Below are 20,863 nucleotides of genomic sequence, written 5' to 3' on the forward strand. Positions count from 1 at the left end.
CGTACCTCAGTGTGCGTGCGTCATTCACTTCGCGTCATCCTGTCACGTAGGCGTTTTACCTCCCGTAGGAGAGGAACGGTGAGTACCGTACCACAAGCTATTCTGAGAGAGAGAGAAACCATATGCACATAACCTTTATTATAGCATATTGTTTAATTGTATTTTATTACTAGTCATTGTTAATTTTCTGTGCCTAATTTATAAATTAAACTTTATCGCAGGTACATACGTGTGGGGAAAAAAAGTCTGTATTGGTTCACTTCTATCTGCAGGCATCCCTTGGGTGTCCTGGAATGTGTCCCCGTGGATAAGGGGGGGGCACTGTATATCCTCCAATAATTAGAGTAAACTGGAAATACATCGGTCATCTAGTAAGACAACTGTTTGCCTGAGTTCTGTGAGCCACTTCAACAGATTAGTTGAATCTGAGGTGGGGGCCGTCAGGGAACCTCTGACCTGTAGCCATCGGGTCAGAAGCACAGCTGACAACAGTTGGCATCTCAAGTGGGATGGGGGCAGTCTCGTGGGTCGGAGCCCTTAACCTGTGCAATCCCACCGGCCCTCCAGGTAGATAGCAGAACTGAGTTAAATTATAGGACAGCCAGCTGGTGTTGGAGAATTGCCTAGGGAACCCCATGGCATTTGGTGGCCGGAAGGATTTCGAGCATGTGAAAGTCAAGGAGAAAAAGTTTTTCCATCATAGCTTTTAACTTCTTTCATTTGCCAAGCATTTCTGAGCACCCGTAGTGTGACAGGCACTGGAGATGGAGAGTAGCCTTTTCTTTTTTTCTTTCCCCCTTTGTAGTTGTGAAACAGATCTGCCTTGATCATTTCAACCCAGTGTGGTTATGTGCTTAGATGTAGGCATAGCTCAACATTTTGTGGGAGTGGGGGGTTTAATCATATCAGCTCACCTTTCCTGAATTTCTACTGTGCAACAGGTATTATGCTCAGTGCATTCTTCCAACAGTCACATGTGCTGCAACAACCCTATGTGGCAGATTTTATTCTGCCCATTTTACAGATAACAAAGCTGGAACTTAGGCTAAATAACTGGCTAAGCCACATAGGTAGTAAGAGGCAGAGCTGGGATTCAAAAGTCAGCCCTATGATCTTTTTTTTTTAGCAAATAATTTTAAATTTTTTTTTTTTAAACAAATACACCAAAGAATCAGGCAATGCTGTCAGCACTGGATATAGTCCTGGGCTACAAGTCTGCACACTCCTTTGCAACTGGTCCTGTGATAGGAGAGTCTTTCATTTCACATTTATTGTTTACTATGACCCCCGTTATCTTCAAAATAAACACACCATCTTTTTCCAGTATGATTTCCGTTGTTGAATTACCACTGCTGGATGTACCTTCTTTTTGAGTGCTGGTTTGCCTTTACTGTGGCCTTCACAGTGTCACCCACACCAGTGGCAGAAGCCTGTTCAGTTGTTCCTTGAACCCCTTCACAGATAGGATACATAGATTTTTGGCTCCTGTGTTGTCAGCACAGTTACTCATGGCTCCTACCAGAAGACCCAGAGAAATCTGTAATTTCCCACTGGAGGACCCACCACATCCGTGCTTCAACATCTTGAACACCAGAAAGGGACCCAAAACCAGCCTTTGGGTATGCGTTTCCCACCTCCTTGGCCTGCGAAGGTTTAGAGAAGGCTTCAGGACCCCCAAAGTGAGCCTTAAAGGCAGGGTAGGACACCCCAGCATGAGTCAACATGGGTTTGCCTGAGGGATGTCTGCTCTGGAGGGGTGGGGTTGGAGGAGACCTTTGTCCCCAGAGCTGCTGTCCTCCTCTTTCCAGCCACCCTTCCCGGCTCTTGCAGGAAGACAGGTCAGAAGCCCCAATAAGAAGCTGTGAATCGGTGGCAATTGAATTGTTTTGCTGAGATTGGAGCCAGCTGGAGATAAGGAGAAAGCAAAGAGGGTCTTTGAGCTGGATCTAAATATAGCCTTGCCAATGTGCTTAATTTCCCCCCCCTCACCATTTCATTGTTGACTTTTTGAAGGATCTCAACTCCCTGGAGGAAATGTTTAAAGCTGGAGAAATAGAGTTTTTCTTCAGTTTGTCTTTTGTGCAAATAAGAGGAACACGAAGCACAAATGTTACACTGGTTCTTATTGATTTAAGTCCTGACAAGTTAAACAGTTTTACAGTTGCCAGCTTAGTGTCTTTTCGTGGCAGTTCTGCAGCTAATTGTGGGGAACGCCATGCCTGAGGTGATGAAACTTAATGCCCTGGGTCCCAGTTCCCCATGACTTTCCTGTGTCTTTGTCTCTCTACATATTGTTACCTTTTCCTGGTTCTCTTTGTAATACTGTCTTTCTCGTCATCAATGACTCTTCTGTATTCTCTTAAATTTCCACTGGTCTTTTCCTTTTATTCTATTTTCACTTGGGATGCTGCAATAAATAGAGCAGACACAGACCTCAAGTTTGCAATATGCTCTTTCCATATTGCTCAGTATCTGTTAGTGACTTGGTGCAGCTGGTTGCTGTCACGTCTGCTTTTGTTGCTGTCACCCTAAGGATCTGAGAAGGAAAGAGATATCATGCTTTTTAAAGTGACCTAAGTCCTCAAGAGCACACAGTTCACATAGCTGTCTGTGAATCTTGGTAACTACTTCATGCTAGGTCAGGGCTTCTCAGCTTGAATTCTGTGCATGAGCTCCAGGGGGATGAGGGAGACTCTGAAATAGTAAGCAGGTTTTTAAAAAAATTTTTTTATCGTTATGTTAATCACCATAAATTACATCATTAGTTTTTCATGTAGTGTTCCATGATTCATTGTTTGTGCATAACACCCAGTGCTCCACGCAGAATGTGCCCTCTTTAATACCCATCACCAGGCTAACCCATCCCCCACCCTCCTCCCCTCTAGAACCCTCAGTTTGTTTTTCAGAATCCATCGTCTCTCATGGTTCCTCTCCCCCTCTGACTTACTCCCCTTCATTCTTGCCCTCCTGCTATCTTCTTTTTTCCTTTTTCTTAACATATGTTGCATTATTTGTTTGACAAGTACAGATCTGTGATTCAACAGTCTTGCACAATTCACAGCGCTCACCATAGCACATACCCTCCCCAAAGTCTATCACCCAGCCACCCCATCCCTCTCACCCCCCACCACTCCAGCAACACTCGGTTTGTTTCCTGAGATTAAGAATTCCTCATATCAGTGAGGTCATATGATACATGTCTTTCTCTGATTGACTTATTTCACTCAGCATAACACCCTCCAGTTCCATCCACGTGGTTGCAAATGGCAAGATCTCATTCCTTTTGATGGCTGCATAATATTCCGTTGTGTATATATACCACCTCTTCTTTCTCCATTCATCTGTCGATGGACATCTTGGCTCTTTCCACAGTTTGGCTATTGTGGACATTGCTGCTATAAACATTGGGGTGCACGTACCCCTTCGGATCCCTACATTTGCGTCTTTGGGGTAAATACCCAGAAGTGCAATTGCTGGATCGTAGGGTAGCTCTATTTTCAACTGTTTGAGGAACCTCCATACTGTTTTCCAGAGTGGCTGCACCAGCTTGCATTCCCACCAACAGTGTAGGATGGTTCCCCTTTCTCCACATCCCTGCCAACATCTGTCGTTTCCTGACTTGTTAATTTTAGCCATTCTGACTGGTGTGAGGTGGTATCTCATTGAGGTTTTGATTTAGATTTCCCTGAGGCCGAGCGATGTTGAGCACTTTTTCATGTGTCTGTTGGCCATTTCGATGTCTTCTTTGGAAAAATGTCTGTTCATGTCTTCTGCCCATTTCTTGATGGGATTATTTGTTCTTTGGGTGGTTGAGTTTGATAAGTCCTTTATAGATTTTGGATACTAGCCCCTTATCTGATATGTCATTTGCAAATCTTTTCTCCCATTCTGTCGGTTGTCTTTTGGTTTTGTGGACTGTTTCTTTTGCTGTGAAAAGCTTTTTATCTTGATGAAGTCCCAATAGTTCATTTTTGCCCTTGCTTCCCTTGCCTTTGGCAATGTTTCTAGGAAGAAGATGCTGCGGCTGAGGTGGAAGAGGTTGCTACCTGTGTTCTCCTTTAGGATTTTGATGGACTCCTGTCTCACATTTAGGTCTTTCAACCATTTGGAGTCTATTTTTGTGTGTGGTGTAAGGAAGTGGTCCAGTTTCATTCTTCATGTGGCTGTCCAATTTTCCCAACACCATTTGTTAAAGAGACTGTCTTCTTTCCATTGGACATTCTTTCCTGCTTTGTCAAAGATGAGTTGACCATAGAGTTGAGGGTCCATTTCTGGGCTCTCTATTCTGTTCCATTGATCTATGTGTCTGTTTTTGTGCCAGTACCATACTGTCTTGATGATGACAGCTTTGTAATAGAGCTGGAAGTCCGGAATTGTGATGCTGCCAGCTTTGCTTTTCTTTTTCAATATTTCTCTGGCTATTCGGGGTCTCTTCTGGTTTCATGAAAATTTTAGGATTATTTGTTCCATTTCATTGAAAAAGGTGGATGGTATTTTGATGGGGATTGCATTGAATGTGTAGATTGCTCTAGGTAGCACTGACATCTTCACAATGTTTGTTCTTCCAATGCATGAGCATGGAACGCTTTTCCATTTCTTTGTGTCGTCTTCACTTTCTTTCATGAGTATTTTATAGTTTTCTGAGTACAGATCCTTTGCTTCTGGTTAAATTTATTCCTTGGTATCTTATGGTTTTGGGTGCAATTGTAAATGGGATCGACTCCTTGATTTGTCTCTCTTCTGTCTTGGTGGTGGTGTATAGGAATGCCACTGATTTCTGTGCATTGATTTTATACCCTGCCACTTTACTGAATTGCTCTATGAGTTCTAGCAGTTTTGGGGTGGAGTCTTTTGGGTTTTCCACATACAGTATCATATCATGTGCAAAGAGTGAGAGTTTGACTTCCTCTTTGCCGATTTGGATGCCCTTGATTTCTTTTGGTTGTCTGATTGCCGTGGCTAGGACTTCTAATACTATGTTGAATAGCAGTGGTGGGAGTGGACATCCCTGCCGCGTTCCTGACCTTAGGGGAAAAGCTCTCAGCTTTTCCCCATTGAGAATGATATTCGCTGTAGGTTTTTCATAGATGGCTTTTATGATATTGAGGTGTGTACCCTCTATCCCTATACTCTGAAGAGTTTTGATCAAGAAAGGATGTTGTACGTTGTCAAATGCTTTTGCTAGGTTTAGGCTCTATTTGCTGTTTTTTCTCTAGCTCCTTTAGGTGTAGGGTTAGGTTGTGTATTTGAGACCTTTCTTGTTTCTTGAGAAAGGCTTGTATTGCTATATACTTTCCTCTCAGGACTGCCTTTGCTGTATCCCAAAGATTTTGAACAGTTGTGTTTTCATTTTCATTGGTTTCCATGAATTTTTTTAATTCTTCTTTAATTTCTTGGTTGACCCATTCCTCCTTTAGTAGGATGCTCTTTAGCCTCCATGTATTTGAGTTCTTTCCGACTTTCCTCTTGTGATTGAGTTCTAGTTTCAAAGCACTGTGGTCTGAGAATATGCAGGGCATAATCTCAGTCTTTTGGTACTGGTTGAGACCTGATTTGTGACCTCGGATAGGATCAATTCTGGAGAATGTTCCATGGGCACTAGAGAAGAATGTGTATTCTGTTGCTTTGGGATGGAATGTTCTGAATATGTCTGTGAAGTCCATTTGGTCCAGTGTGTCATTGAAAGTCTTTATTTCCTTGTTGATCTTTTGCTTAGATGATCTGTTCATTTCAGTCAGGGGGGTGTTAAAGTCCCCTACTATTATTGTATTGTTGTCAGTGGGTTTCTTTGCTTTTGTTATTAATTGCCTTATCTAATTGGCTGCTCCCATGTTAGGGGCATAGGTATTTACAATTGTTAGATCTTCTTGTTGGATAGACCCTTTTAGTAGGATATAGTGTCCTTCTTCATCTCTTATTACAGTCTTTGGTTTAAAATCTAATTTGTCTGATATAAGGATTGCCATCCCAGCTTTCTTTTGGTGTCCATTAGCATGGTAAATGGTTTTCCACCCCCTCACTTTCAATGTGGGGGTGTCTTTGGGTCTAAAATGAGTCTCTTGCAGACAGCATATGGATGGGTCTTGTTTTTTAATCCAATCTGATAGCCTGTGTCTTTTGATTGGGGCATTGAGCCCATTTACATTCAGGGTAACTTTTGAAAGGTATGAATTTAGTGCCATTGTATTGCGTGTAAGGTGACTGTTACTGTAAATTGTCTGTGTTCCTTTCTGATCTATGCTGCTTTTAGGCTCTCTTTTTGCTTAGAGGACCCCTTTCAATATTTCTTGGAGGGCTGGTTTCGTGTTTGCAAATTCCTTTAGTTTTTGTTTGTCCTGGAAGCTTTTTATCTCTCCTTCTATTTTCAATGACAGCCTAGCTGGATATAGTATTCTTGGCTGCATATTTTTCTCGTTTAGTGCCCTGAAGATATCTTGCCAGTCCTTTCTGGCCTGCCAGGTCTCTGTGGATAGGTCTGTTGCCAATCTAATATTTTTACCATTGTAGGTTACATATCTCTTCTCCCGAGCTGCTTTCAGGATTTTCTCTTTTTCTCTGAGACTCGTAAGTTTTACTATTAGATGTCAGGGTGTTGACCTATTTTTATTGATTTTTGAGAGGGGTTCCCTTGCCTCCTTGATTTTGATGCCTGTTTCATTCCTCACATTAGGGAAGTTCTCTGCTATTATTTGCTCCAATATACCTTCTGCCCCTCTCTCTTTTTCTTCTTCTGGGATCCCAATTATTCTAATGTTGTTTCGTCTTATCGTATCGCTTATCTCTCGAATTCTGCCCTTGTGATCCTGTAGTTGTTTCTCATTTTCTCAGCCTCTTTATTTTCCATCATTTGGTCTTCTATGTCGTTGATTCTCTCTTCTGCATCATTTATCCTAGCAGTTAGTGCCCCCATTTTTGATTGTACCTCGTAAATAGCCTTTTTGATTGCGACTTGGGTAGATTTTAGTTCTTTTATTTCTCCAGAAAGGGTTTCTCTAATAACTTCCACACTTGTTTCAAGCCCAGCTAGTATCTTTAAAGTCATGATTCTGAACTCTAGGTCCGACATCGTACTAATGTCCATTTTGAGTATGTCCCTGGCTGACGGTACTACCTCTTGTTCTTTTTGCTGAGGTGATATTTTTCGTCTTGTCATTTTGTCCAGAGGAGAATAGATGAATGAGAGAACAAAATGCTAACAGGTTAAGATGTCCCCAGCAAATATACTCTATACAAATCAGAAAAGACTGAAACCAGGGAAAAAGAAAGGGAAAGAAAGAAAAAAGAAAGAGAAAAAAACAAAACAAAAACAGAACAATACAAAGAAACAGAATATGTTCAAATATGATCAGGCTAGTGCATAGATCAGTGCCACACAGTAGATTTTGGGTGTATTTTGGTCTGTTAGAAAAAAGTGCCTCCTAAAATTTTAAAGGAAGAAAGACTTATATATGTACAAAATAAGGGTTGATACAATGAAGGGATGGAAGATGATTGTAAAGATGAAAATTATAAAAGATTTTATAAAAGGAATTGATAAGTTGTTTGAATAAAGAGAAAGAAGAAGATTTAAAAAAGAAAAGAGGAGAGAATGTGCTCAGGCAGGAGACTAGAACAAAGCCATACACCAGTGATTTAGGGTATTTTTTGATCTGTTAGAAGAAACTGTATCTCAAAATTTTCAAGAGAGAACAGCTTATATATATATATATATATATATATATATATATATATATGCCAAAAATAAGGGTAACTACTATGAAGGGATAAAATATGACTCTAAAAATGAAAAATAAAAAATTTTTTAAAAAGGATTGATAAGATGTTGGTTGAAAAAGGGGAAAAAGAAAAATTAAAAAAAAAACAGTTAAAAAAATTAACTTTGAAAAACTAATGAATCATGGTAAAAAAAAGGCATGAATTCTATGTGCATTATTCCCCTAGTGCTGGAGTTCTCCCGTTCTCCTTGATCGGTAAACTTGGTCTTGGCTTGCTGGCTGTTCGTGCTCATCTTCTGGGGGAGGGGCCTGTTGCCGTGGTTCCCAAATGTCTTTGCCGGAGGCGGAATTGCCCCGCCCTTGTCAGTCCGGGCTAAGCAAGCTGCTCGGGTTTGCTCTCAGGAGCTTTTGTTCCCTGCAAGCTCTTGGTACAGCTTTGGAGGACCAGGGTGAAAATGGTGGCCTCCCAATCTCCGCCCGGAGTGGCTGAGAACTCGGGGCCCCGTTCCTCAGTGCGCCCCCAGAGAAAAGCAGTCACTCCCGTCTCCCCGGTCTCCGGCCGCACTCCGTGCTCACCCGGCCTGTGACCGAGTGTTTCTATCTCTGGCACCCGACCCTGTGTGGAGTCTCCAAACCCAGCAGATCCCTGCGGTGTGCTCCCGCGCCGCTCCTCCTGGGGGAGGGAAGGGAGTCTCCCCCGATTTGCCGCCCTGTTGGGTCCCTGCTGGAGGAGCAGTGGCCCGACTGGGCCGCGGATCACAGTTTATGGCAACCCCGAGCTGAGAGCCCGCGCCTCGGCTCCGTCTCTGCAGCCATCTTCCCCGCTCTGATACCTGGGAGCTCTGCAGCACTCAGGCACCCCCGGTCTTCCTGTGACCCCGAGAGTCCTGAGACCACACTGTCCTGTGAGGGTTCCACCCCCTGCTTAGCCACTGGAGCGATGTCCCTCAGCGGAGCCGACTTCTAAGAGTTCCGATTTTGTGCTCCGCGGCTCTATCACTTGCCAGAAGCGGCCGATGGAGGCCCCCCCCTCCCCCCCGTCGTCTATCCTCCCGAATATCGCCTCGGATTCACTTCTCCGCACATCCTACCTTCCAGTATGTGGTCGCTTTTCTGTTCAGAGAGTTCTTGCTACTCTGTTCTTCGATCTCCTGTTGAGTTCGTAGGTGTTCAGAATGGTTTGATCCCCATTCAGCTGAATTCCTGAGACCAGACGAAATCCAGGTCTCCTACTCCTCCGCCATCTTGCTCCGCTCCCCCCCCCCCCCCCCCCCAGTAAGCAGGTTTTTAAATACGTGTGCATGTGCACCCCTTTGGGGGTCAGTTTCACAACTTTCATTGTATTCTCAAGGTCAGTCATGAGCCAGATACTGTCAAGAACAACCCACCGCCCTACCCAACTAGTGAGGCCCCAGGTGGGGACCCCAGGGACTTAAAAGAGAGTCAGAATTTGTTCAACTCTGAACAAGCGTTCTTAGTGGTTCTCTCAATTAGGAGCTTTATTTACCTTCTCAGGGCATCAGTGAAGAAATAAACCAATAGCCACATTTGACCTTTCATTTTGTCTTAAAAATAATTTCCTTTGTATTTAGTCTTGTTTGTGGGTTGATTTAATGCCGAAATACTAAATTATTGAACTTCGTGAGGTGATTGAAATAGCAGAATATTTTCCTTCTATGAGAAGGATGGAGCTACTAATGCTTTATTCTTTGCTATGTTCTAAAACTCTAGAGTTGGAACAGAGCTAAAACTTCATGTAGTCCCCCTTGAAGCACCAACCCCTGTTGCCTCATCCACAATTTTCTCTAGAGCACTCCCATCAAATGGCCATGTAGCCATTTCCAGGGACAAAGAATGCTGTTTATTCATTCATCCATTCACCTGTGTCCTCCCATATGGCATGTACTCTGCTAGGTTCTGCGAATTTGATGATGAAGATGACAAGAACACCCTTGTGTTCAAGGGACTTAAAATTGGCAATCTAGAAAGACAAACATGGAAAAAGGATGAAGAGTTTTAGAACAGGGACAGCTCTGAGGCTGATGAGGACCACTCTGGTTTGTGGGTGGTAGTGGCTCTGGAAGGGTTCCCAGAGCAAGTAACCTCCAAGCTGAACTGAAGGAGTGGGAGCTAGCAACATGAAGGAAGATGCAATAGGGAATGTCATAGGTAAAGGGAATGGCATATTCAAGGATCCAAAAATGAAAGTGGAGCAAAGCTTAGTGGGGAAAGTGAGAGATTAACATGGCTGAAACAGAAAGAGAATGAATGGAAAAACGGATTCCATGGCAATTTTTGACGGCACTGAACCAGAAAGTCCTCCCTGACCATTAAACTTTCCATGTATGCTCCCAGGTAGACAAAAATCTTCATGAGATTAAGACAAACAGCCAGAAGTTTCCTCTTTCCATTGATCTAATCTGGGTGGAACTTTTCAACAATTTTTGGCCCTGCTATACCCTTGCCATGCCCACCATCTGGAATGCTGTCCCTAACCCCATCCACTCCCCTCGAAGGTTCTGTATGTGTTTACTTGTTTACCTCCCCCATCAGACTGTGCTGTGAAGGGCAGTGATTATGACTAATTCTCTGGGGTGTTTGGTGCAGGGCCTAGCACACAGCATGTGCTTAATTAGTACTTTGTGGCTGACCAGTGAATGGTTGAATGGCTTAGATGCTAGTCAGTGATAAATCTTATGAACAGAAGTCAGGATGAGGTACAGACCAGCAGGAAAGCTGGGCAAGTCACGGCAGGAGCTGTCAGTGCCACCTTAGAACATTGAGGTTCTTTCTATGTTCTGGATTTCATGGATGTCATGATTACATTTCTTGGCATGTATTTTTCTCCTCCAAACTACAATATTTCCCCAGTTATATAATACTCAAATTTAATATCCTGAAAAATGGTTGCACAACAACCATAATTAGATTTTAGAGATCTTGGAAAACTTGCATGACCAACAAACAGAACAGCCCAATGTGTCAATACTGCAAAGCCCAGATTGTGAAACTGGCAATAACTACCTTGAAGAGCAGGCCTTTACACTCTTCTGTGTTTGTTATTCTGTCTCTTCTCACTGTTTGGGCTCATGTTGTCTTTTATTTGTGATTACTCTATATATACATAGGTATAGTGCTGTGATAGACAGCTCCAAAATGACTCCCAATGATTCTTATATTTTGGTCTTCATGCTTCTCTTGTGTAATTCTACCCCCCCCCCCCCCCGCCCCGCATGGGCTGGACTTAGTGTCTCACAACTAACCAATAGAATATGGGAAAAGTGATGGCATGTCCCTTCTTAGACTAGGTTATAAAAAAGACTGTGCTTCTGCCTTGGGCTTCCCTCTCTTAATTGCTTTGGGAAAAGCCAACTGCTATGTTGTGAGCTGCTCTATGGAGAGGCAGAGATGTGGCAGAGAATCAAGAAAAGCCCCTAACCAACAGCAAGCAAAGAACTACAGTCCATGAGAAGCTGAATCCTGCCAAAAGCATGTGTGAGAGCTTGGAGGTGGATCCTCACCTAGTTATGTTTTCAGTCGAGGCTGCAGCCTCACCTGGCTCCTTGATTGCAGCCTTTGAGAGACCTGGAGGCAGAGGCACCCAGCTAAGCCATATCTGGATTCTAGACCCATAGGGAAGATGAGATAATAAAAGTTTCAAGCTTCTAAGTTTGGGATAATTTGTTATTCAACAACAGATACCTAATATAGATTTTGGTAGCATCAATGGGGTGATGCCATCATAAATACCTAAAAATATGGAGTGGCTACCTAACTGGCCAGCAGATGAAGCCTGGGAAGATTTTTGATGTATTAGAAAAATCCTAAGTTAAGTTGATGAGACAGTAGAAAACTGAACTTTGATGTTGCTGGTGAGTGAGGTCTCAAAGGGAAGTGGAGGAACACCATTATGGGAATTAGAGAAAGATATTTGATGTCATGGCAGAAACTTAACCTTCTTGTCTGCAGTGATAGGGAAGTGGAAGATGAGTCTAATGAACTGAGTAATCAAGCAAAGTGTTGAAGGTGCTGCCTGGTTTCTTGTTGTTTATAGTAAAATGCAAGCAAGAGGACAGATAAATTGAGGGAAGTACTAATAAATGGAAAAAAGCCATGATTTTGATAAATTTGAAAATTCTGCCTCTGGATGGCAAACAGTTATAAAATTAAGAAATATCTTCTGAGGAAAGATCAAATCCAGGGCACTGCCAATATCTTTCTCTAGTTGAGCCTTCAGATAAGGCTGCAGCCTCAGCTGACATCTTGTTGCAGCCTTGTAAGAGACCTTGAGGCAGAGGCATGATCTGAGTTGTGTCCAGATTCCTGACTCAGACTGAGATGTTTAAATTACTAAATTTTGAGGTAATTTGTTATGTAGCCATAGATAACATTATTATCTGTGCAGCTGGAAGAATGTCCATCTCTAACCATGCTAAGTCAAACAGAGTATACCAACAACACAGGGCAGTTGAAGGGAAGGTTACTGTACATAGGGAGATAAAGTAAAAGTAATATACTGAATGTTGTTGTCCTAAGATTGTTTCTGGGAAATGTGACCAGTCCAAAGGAAAGACCTAAAGAGACTAACACCAGGGGTTCTGTAAGGATAGCGCAGACCTCTTTTGTTTGTCAGTTGTGAAAACCAAGGTTGATAGGCCCCAGCCATACACAGAGCTTTTGATCTGTTAGCATGCCACTCTGAAATATGAGCAGACAAGGAACGTGTAATATGAAAGACATAAACCAAAACCAACAAAAGCAACTTTGAGGAAATGGGCACTGTGGAAGAAAGAAAAAATGTCAAGTCTATCAAATGCTCAGAGGTAAGATAGGATGCTATGAAGAAGGAACAGTTAGATCACAGTCAGCTCTTGGAAATTGAAAATGTGGTAGCAGAAACAGGTTCAATAGTAGGGTCTAAAAACTGTATGAGCAATGGGGACAGGGATTTTTTTTTCTATGGCAGCATTTACGGTGCCTTGAACATCGCTGTGTACATAGTAGATACTCAGCAAAAATTTGAGAGAAGAAATGAGTGAAGAAAAAGTTGGATAAATCTCTCTGGTAGAGCAGGAATCTAGGAAAGCAAAGTAAAGCAAAAGACTTCTGGGAGTCTAACATCTGAATAATGGGAACCCTAGAAGGAATAAATCAGATGGGAAAAATAATCACAAAAAATTCAGTAACAATTCCTCAAAATGAATGATCTGTGTTTTCAGAATCAGCACGGTGGATGAAATAGAGCAAGATATGTTATTGTAAAATTTCAGAACATCAAGGACAACCACACCGAGAGCTAAAAGAAAATGGGGCAATGCTTTCAAAATTTGAGGGTTAAATAGTTTCCAACCAAGAATTCTATACTCGATTAAAATTAAAGATATTTTTAGATATTCAAGACCTCAAAAAGTTTGTTTCCTGTGTACATCCTTTCTTTTACTATGAAGCCACTAAAGGGTGCACTTACCAAGACGAGGAAGTAATCCAAGAAAAACAAAGACTTAGCATCTAAGAAATGGACTCCAACCCAAGACGAAGGTGAAGGAAATATTCAGCATACTGGTGAAAGGGAGGGCCCAAGGTGACAGTTGTGTATCAGGCCAGAAGACTCCAGAGTGATTTCATCTTTGGGCAAAAGAAAATGACAGAACACATAATGTGGCTGAATGTATTCAGGGGATTTACACAACTGGGGGAGACTTTGGGGGTGAACTAGTGATAAGTACATTGAGAACCAACATGACCATTATTAAGTACAGAGCAAGCAGTGTTGTGCAGGAATGGAAGAGCAATAATGGTATACAAATGACTTGGCCGTGAAAAGCATTTGTATCCTAATAGGAATGTAGAAACTAAATGACGACCCAACCAAATGTACTTCTGGCTACGGGAGGAGAACGTGAGGGGGGTGGGAAAGTGTGCACCTCTGCAGTGGAATCTGGAGGAGGTTGAGGAGTTAAATCTTCATCTTTCAGATGAGCCAGTAGAATCTAAAAGTCAATAAGGTAGCATTCCAAGCAGGTTATTTAATGACATAGCAATAAATTCAAAAGAAAGTCAGGTTAAGAGTTGAAAGTGATTGCCTCCAGGGAGTGGGAAATGAAATGGGGATTGTGATGGAGGGACATGCTGTTTTTTAATAATAAGCCTTATAGAACGATTTCCTCAAACTATGTGCCTGTAATTCTTTGAAAAGATAAACTTAATTAATAAAAAAAAGTAACCAGGTGGTAGCCAAAGCACATGACCAATTTATAAGTATCAGAACAGGGATTTAGAACAGAAAATGAAAGTACAAAAAAGCTATGAAGATAATGAAATACTTGTCTTCCATTCTCTATGAAATAGATTTTTACTCCCTCAACTGAGAAAATTATTTTGTGATGCTAGTGAATTTATAAAAGAACTTATGAAAGTGAAATGCCTGTCACGTTAAAGTAGCATCTTTGACTTGGGCAAAAACATGGAAGACTCTAGAACAAAAGGCTGCAGATCAAGGGTGTCTATTGGCAGAATGCTTTGAAGGAGGACTGTAAACTTTTCAAAGAAACCACCTTTCAAAATGAATCTTAGGATGTAGAACCAATTTAAAATGTTTATTAAGCACCTAAGGCATGTTAAACTCTTGCCAAGAGCTTTGGTGTAGACCGTGTTATCTGTTTTCACATCAACACTTAGAGAAGGATATCAAATCCTCAGTATGTAAGTGAAGAATCTGAGGCTCAGAGGGGTTAACTCACTTGTGCCACTTCACTAGACTAGTAGGTGGTACCAATTGGATTTAAGCCTGGGTTTGTCTGAGTCCGAGGCTAGGGCTGGGGAAAAAGAAGCAGAGGTTCCTTCCCGTGACATCTGGGTGTGTGTTCCTGATTCTAGTCCCATGGATTTGACGAAGTCTAGGGTATGATCTCCTGTTGCCAGCTTCGTGAGAGGCAGGGTACGGAAAAAGGAATAACGGACCAGGAGGGAGGAGATGGAGGTGTAGAGTCAGCTCTACTCCTAAGTTGCTGGGTGACCTAGGACAGTTTCCTTCATTTCTCTGTGCCTCTAGTCCTTCATGTTTACAATGAAGAAGAGGAACCTTGTGATCTTAGTTTTCCTCCCTTTTTGAATATTAGGTGATTTTGTACTTCATCCCTGATACATAAGAAATGTTATAGTGAGCTAGAGAGGTCCAGGGCTGTGGGCACTAGCTTCAGCACCTTCTAGAATGCTGCCTGGGGCTTGATGCCTTTGGCATATCCACAGAGGCAGGTGAGGATTAGGGCAGAATAGAACAGGTGGTTTTCTGCTTCCATCCTGCTTCTCTGACATCCCGTTTGTTGGTTCACCTGTTGTCATTGGGTGTGCCTGATTGTTGTGGCAGAAAGACCATGGGTTTTGCCTTAGAAGACTTAGGTTAGAGTCCTCGATTAGCCACTTGGATTCATTTTCTTTTATTTGGTGAATATTTGTTAGGCATTTACTGTGTGTCAGGCACTGCTAGAGGATGTGGAGATGAATAATACGGGATCTTTGCCCTCTGGAAGCTCCTAGTGTAGGGGGCAGTGATAAACGACTATAAATGCTCAGTGTGTCTATGAAAGAAACTTCTGCAGGGCTTATGACAGAAGGAGGTGGTCAGAAAAGGCTCCAGAGAAAGAGACAGAAATTACTTATGACAGATGGGAGTGAGGGTGGCATAGAGTGGCAGAAAGAGCATTTCAGGCAGAGGGAACAATGTGAGCTAAGATAAGGTGGTATAAAGCAACAGGTCCTGTTCAGAAAACCACAGTGAAAAAAGTGGGTCCCTCAGCTTAGCTGGGTGGCAGTAGCTGGGGGTAAGGTGGGGGGAGGGGGTCATCTTCCTGGGAGAGAAATTCTGGTGCTGTTAAGGCTAGGAGGTGGAGGGGGTGCTTTACGAAAGGGTGGAGAATATAGTGGTATATATTTTTACAGTGGAATGAGGGTTCCATCTCTGTATATGTTCTGGGCTTTTATTCCTTAGGAAGCTGAGGGAAAGAAACAAAGTTCGTTTAATCCTAGAATATTATTTGGGACTAGACCTGGTCACAACACCCTTTCTTCTCCACAGCCTGTATCACTCCCCTCCTCCAGAATGTGGATCTCTGCCCTCAAAGGCAGTATGGGCAGTCTCCTGAGGGTGGTATTCTACTGTCAGGAAAGGAATGGTGTGCTCAGTGACTTCAAGGCCTGGAGGCTCCTGCTAGGCATTGGTTTTGCTGAATCAAGTATCTGCCTATTCCAGTTACACAGACTGGTGTCTAGGGGAAGCCTCTGGGGATGGCCAAGAAGCAGTGTTTTCCATTTTAGGCCTCTGTTCAATGCAGAGGTAATTTGTGAAGCCTAGCGTTGCTGTGGGGATCCCATAGACTGGCACCACTTGACCAATATTTATGCAGGTGGTATATTCTGATGGCATTCCAGGTAGTATCTATTGTGATGAATACCACTCACTCTCATATATCCCTTTCTCGCCAATTTTCTCTTTTCCCCTCACAGTTCCCCCTGTGCTTCTTACAGTATTTGCAAGACACTTTCTCAAGTGAAGGGGATTTTATTCTAAGACTATAAGTTAGAATAAAACCTGATCCTTCTAGAATGGAGGCTGCTCTAGCAATTGGTGTTGATTCCCAACTGCTCTTTCTCTTCTTGCTATCCGCTGATTTCCTCCCCTACTCTGTATCTTTTCTCTACCTCACACCTATTGCTTGCTGAGATACTTAATGGCTCTGTGTTACCTTAACGTACTTTCCCACCTTGGCTCTGTGTTACCTTATGGTACTTTCCCACCTTCAGCTCCTACAGCTAACTGGCCCATTCCATCAGTATTTTGTGGTTGAAATCATGAGAGATGGAATGTGATTGGCCCAACACACTAGTTTATACCAGGATCACTGGTTATGCCCACTTCTATTCCATCACCTCTGATTGTGAGGGGCTGGGACTCTGTATGACCAAACATCTGTGTTACAGTGAAACTGTGGTGGACAGGTCCTGTGATTGACATCTCCAGTATGGGCAGTCTTTCCTTGGAATAGGAGTGTACAAGAACTGCAGTGTCCCTCCAACTAGAGAACTGTGATTAAACATCTTAATGGACAGGGGCATCTGGGTGGCTCAGTTGGTTAAGCCTCCAACTCTTGATATTAGCTCAGGTCATGATCTCAGGGTCATGGGATGGAGCCCCGTGTGGGCTCCGCACTCAGCAGGAGTCTGCTGGAGTTCTTTCCTTCTGCTCCTCCTCTCTCTGTCTCTCAAATAAATCTTAAAACAAAACAAAGCAACAACAAACTTTCTTAACAAATTAAATCTAAATAAATAAATAAAATCTTTAAAAAAAAAAAAGGGGCGCCTGGGTGGCTCAGTTGGTTAAGCGACTGCCTTCGGCTCAGGTCATGATCCTGGAGTCCCTGGATCGAGTCCCACATCGGGCTCCCTGTTCAGCAGGGAGTCTGCTTCTCCCTCTGACCCTCTTCCCTCTCGTGCTCTCTATCTCTCATTCTCTCTCTCTCAAATAAATAAATAAAATCTTTAAAAAAAATTAAATCTAGACCTACTGGTAGGACTGTAGGTAATGACTGTTGTGTTTATCTTGTATTAGAACATTTTAGCTTTAGATTATACTTCTGGTCCTAACAGTCTCCCAGGTAGTTAGGAATGAAGCATCTTGAAAATGAAGTCAATGACTGTCTTTTTCCAAATATGTCCCTGGGTTCTCAGAAACCTACTCTTTTGCTACAGGGCAGTTGGCCTAACTGGGATCCTAAGTGCAGACTCAGAAGTGCTCATGAGATAGAAGTTTCTGCTAATTGAAGGAATCCATCAGTTGAATACCCTGAGATACAGAGGTAATTTCTAGCAAAGGTTTTTGTGGCATTAATTTGTTTTACTCTGACAACTTGATTAATCAGTTTTATTGTGACAACTTGTTTGCTGCAGTACTGCCTAATCAGGGAGCTGTCACCAAAATACTTTATGGCTTCCCTGTTTTCCATCACAAATCAAAAACTCCAGTGACAGCTCACCAGCATAAGAAGCAGTGATAATTAAAATGCATTCCGACAGAATTAGGAGGCATTCAGTTGGGTGATGTTATTAGGAGAGATTGCACTTGGAGAGAAAGTAACAATCAGACTGCATTCTTGCTAAGTAATTATGCAGCTTCCCTGGCGAATCCCAAATGCCACACCTGTGTAAAAGTTCAGGGTGGGAGCTGAGAATACTGTACTCACCTCTGCTGGATGCCTTGGGTTTTCCCTGCTGGATCTGGGAAAAGCAGAGCCTCTGCTCTTCACCGATCGTTAGGAGCCAGAGCCATTAGGATTCAACCAATAGACAGCAGGAATTAGAGAAAACTTGTCAGGAGTGGAGAGTATACTACTACAGGAAGTGCTTAGGAAACTTATTCCCACCTGCTCTCTAGGAGCTTTGCAGCAAACTGGGAGGATGGTGGAGAACCATAGGGAGAAGAGTATGAGGATATGCATCTTCCAGAGGGGGCACAGCAAGTGACCATTTTATTTATTTTTTTAAAAAAGATTTTATTTGTCAGCATGCATGTATGTGTCCTCCACCCCCCCCCCCCCCAGGCACAAGCAAGGGGCAGCAGGCAGAAGGACAGGGAGAAGCAGGTTCCCTCACTGAGCAGGGAGCCCGATGCGGGACTCCGTTCCAGGACCCTGGGATCATGACCTGAGCTGAAGGCAGACACTTAACTGAGCCACCCAGGCATCCTGCAAGTGATCATTTTAAAGAACTCAGGAAATTAATGTTTCTGCCTTTTGCTTATACCTATAGCAGAAGTGGTGACATGATACACTGAAAGTGTGTGGTCCCTCAGCAATCTGAAATCCACTAGATAGTCAGTATTTATAAAACACAAAACACCATAATGCTTACTGTTTCTCAAGCACTTAAAGCCTGCTGGGTACTACATAAGCAGCTCTGTGCACATTATATTATTAATCATCACAGTGAATGTGTAATAAGCATTATCAACTCCAATTTCCAGGGAAGGAAACTGAGGCTCAGAGAGGTTAAATAACTTGTTCAAAGCCTTGTAGGGAGTACCAAGATTCAAATGCAGGTTGGTGCCTCCAAAGCTCATTTTCACTGGGCTTCATCAAGGCTCCCCTCACTGTCTCCTGGCCTGGGTAATCCCCTTGGCAGCCTGATTGCCTTTTCGCCGGGAATGGCACTGCCCGCATGGTATGGTCTGCCATCTGTTCAGACAAAGGTGGGGAAGCTTCCTGACTCACCCGTGGTCAGGTGGGTGGGTGCAGCAGGTCCAGCCAAATGAGCAGAAGTGCGCAGCGCAGGGGAGACCAGCTCTGTTACATCAGGTAGCCTGTCTTCTTGCCATTCTAAATTACGAATGGGTGATGTGTGCTCTCCTAGGGGAGGGTCCTGGTTTGTAAGAGCTATGGAGATGAGTGTTACGATAAGCAGGACATTTATGGCCCCAGATGCCACAGGGCACAAAAGTCAATATGTTACATGCTCATTTAGCATGTTTGGTTCTAATGAAACAGGTTGGAAATAATTGGCTTTTTAAGAAATGCTGCATTTCATTTCCTTTCTGTCGGAAGGCACATACCCGCTGGGTGGTTATAACTCCAGCCTTTACAAATTTACTTTATTCTGAGATTGGCAAGTGGGGGGAATAGAAGTGTGTGTGTAGGGGCAAGATGGCAAAGAAGGTGCTCCCATAAGATATGTACAAAGCTGGGTATATTTTCATGGTTGTGCAGGGCTCTGGAGTTCTTTGGTGGTTTGACATTTTCAACCTGGTAGTATTTCCTCAGATATGCGATCAGGTATTTCCCTACTAGCTGATTGAGGCCTAGCATCCCTGGCCTGGGATGGTTGGAAGTAAATCCCTTCTCCTCTTTCACCGGTTCCCAGATGAAGTCGATCTGTGAAGTGGTGAATGGCACAATGTTTTAAAGTGTTAAGTTTTAGAATCAACAAAAGGATATACTTTTGTCATCAGTCTAGCTGGTAAAGTAGAAACTACACTAGTTATTTCTACAGGGAAAGTTGGATGTAGGAAATTGGTAAACAGTGGAACATTGAAAAAGCATCAAGGTAACATGGAGGGAACACAGAGCAGTCACTGCATAAAGCAGGTGCTATCCTAGGACTGGGGGAGCTAAGGGACGAGGTTGTTATCAGAATCCAGAAGCTCCAGGAGGATCTTACATTATTGGGACTCGGGCTTTCGGAGGAGGGGTCTCTGCCTGGCTGGTACCAATACCCCAGGAGCTTGGAGCAGGGACCTTAGTCCTCCTCTGGGTCTGGGGATCAAATCTCTGAGGAGGGGGCTCTACCTGGATGGTGCTGGTACCTCTGAATGGTGCAAGGGGTCTGATTCTAGCAGTGTGGAAAGAAGCTGGAAATGGAACCAAATCCTATAACTGCTGCTGCCTGGTCCAGTTATTGCTGTGGGGGTGATGCTGGTGGGATATGGCAGTGAAAGGAAGGGAGAGCTCCTCCCTCTAACCTAGCGTCCCTCCAGCTCCCCCTATTGGTAGAGCCTAACAGGGCACCCGCTGGCAAAGGGATAGATGGGGTCTGCAGGTTCCCAGCCCTGGAACTCAGAGTGGAGCCTAAGAGCGGGTACGAAACTGAGACAGTAGTTGAATAACAAGTGCAACTGTCTGTACAAGACAGTAGCATGGTGGCTGTAAGCATGCAAGAAACAAGCTTCTCAAATCTGATAAGACCCTAACTTGTGTGTTTAATGTCACTGCCCATTGAAGGCAAAGAAGATCCTGCTGAGTTTTGCTGCCTTTGCTCAGATGGAGGCTCCATGTGGGTCCTCTTCTGATAAGATTCTGTATCCTTGGCTAAATACATTGATACTCTACCTGTGTGTTTTCTTCTTGCTAATTTGGAGTGCTCAGAAATTGCAGTTGGTGCCAGAAGTATGATTGGCACCAAACCCCCGCATGTTTAGATTTTGGAGGGAGTGTCAGGAAAGTGAAGGAGAAAATGTGGTCCTGAGAATGTTTTAATCAAGGCTATTGCATGAGAGCCACAGGGACCCCTTAAGATAGGGAGGCTGACTTCAAAGAGAAAATTGAAGAGCTAGTGTTGTGTTACTACTTTAACATGTGTGAGTTAATCTTTGTTTTTATAGGAAA

The 20,863-nt window shown here is 43.2% G+C and overlaps 1 pseudogene; it reads right to left on the reverse strand.

Annotated features, from left to right (window-relative positions):
* Nucleotides 1–1,171: 1,171 nt before the first annotated feature.
* LOC113915324 lies at nt 1,172–1,582 on the reverse strand (annotated as a pseudogene).
* Between the last annotated feature and the right edge of the window lie 19,281 nt (nt 1,583–20,863).

The sequence above is a fragment of the Zalophus californianus genome, chromosome 11, assembly GCF_009762305.2.
Source record: "Zalophus californianus isolate mZalCal1 chromosome 11, mZalCal1.pri.v2, whole genome shotgun sequence".
NCBI classification, from domain to species: Eukaryota; Metazoa; Chordata; class Mammalia; order Carnivora; family Otariidae; genus Zalophus; species Zalophus californianus.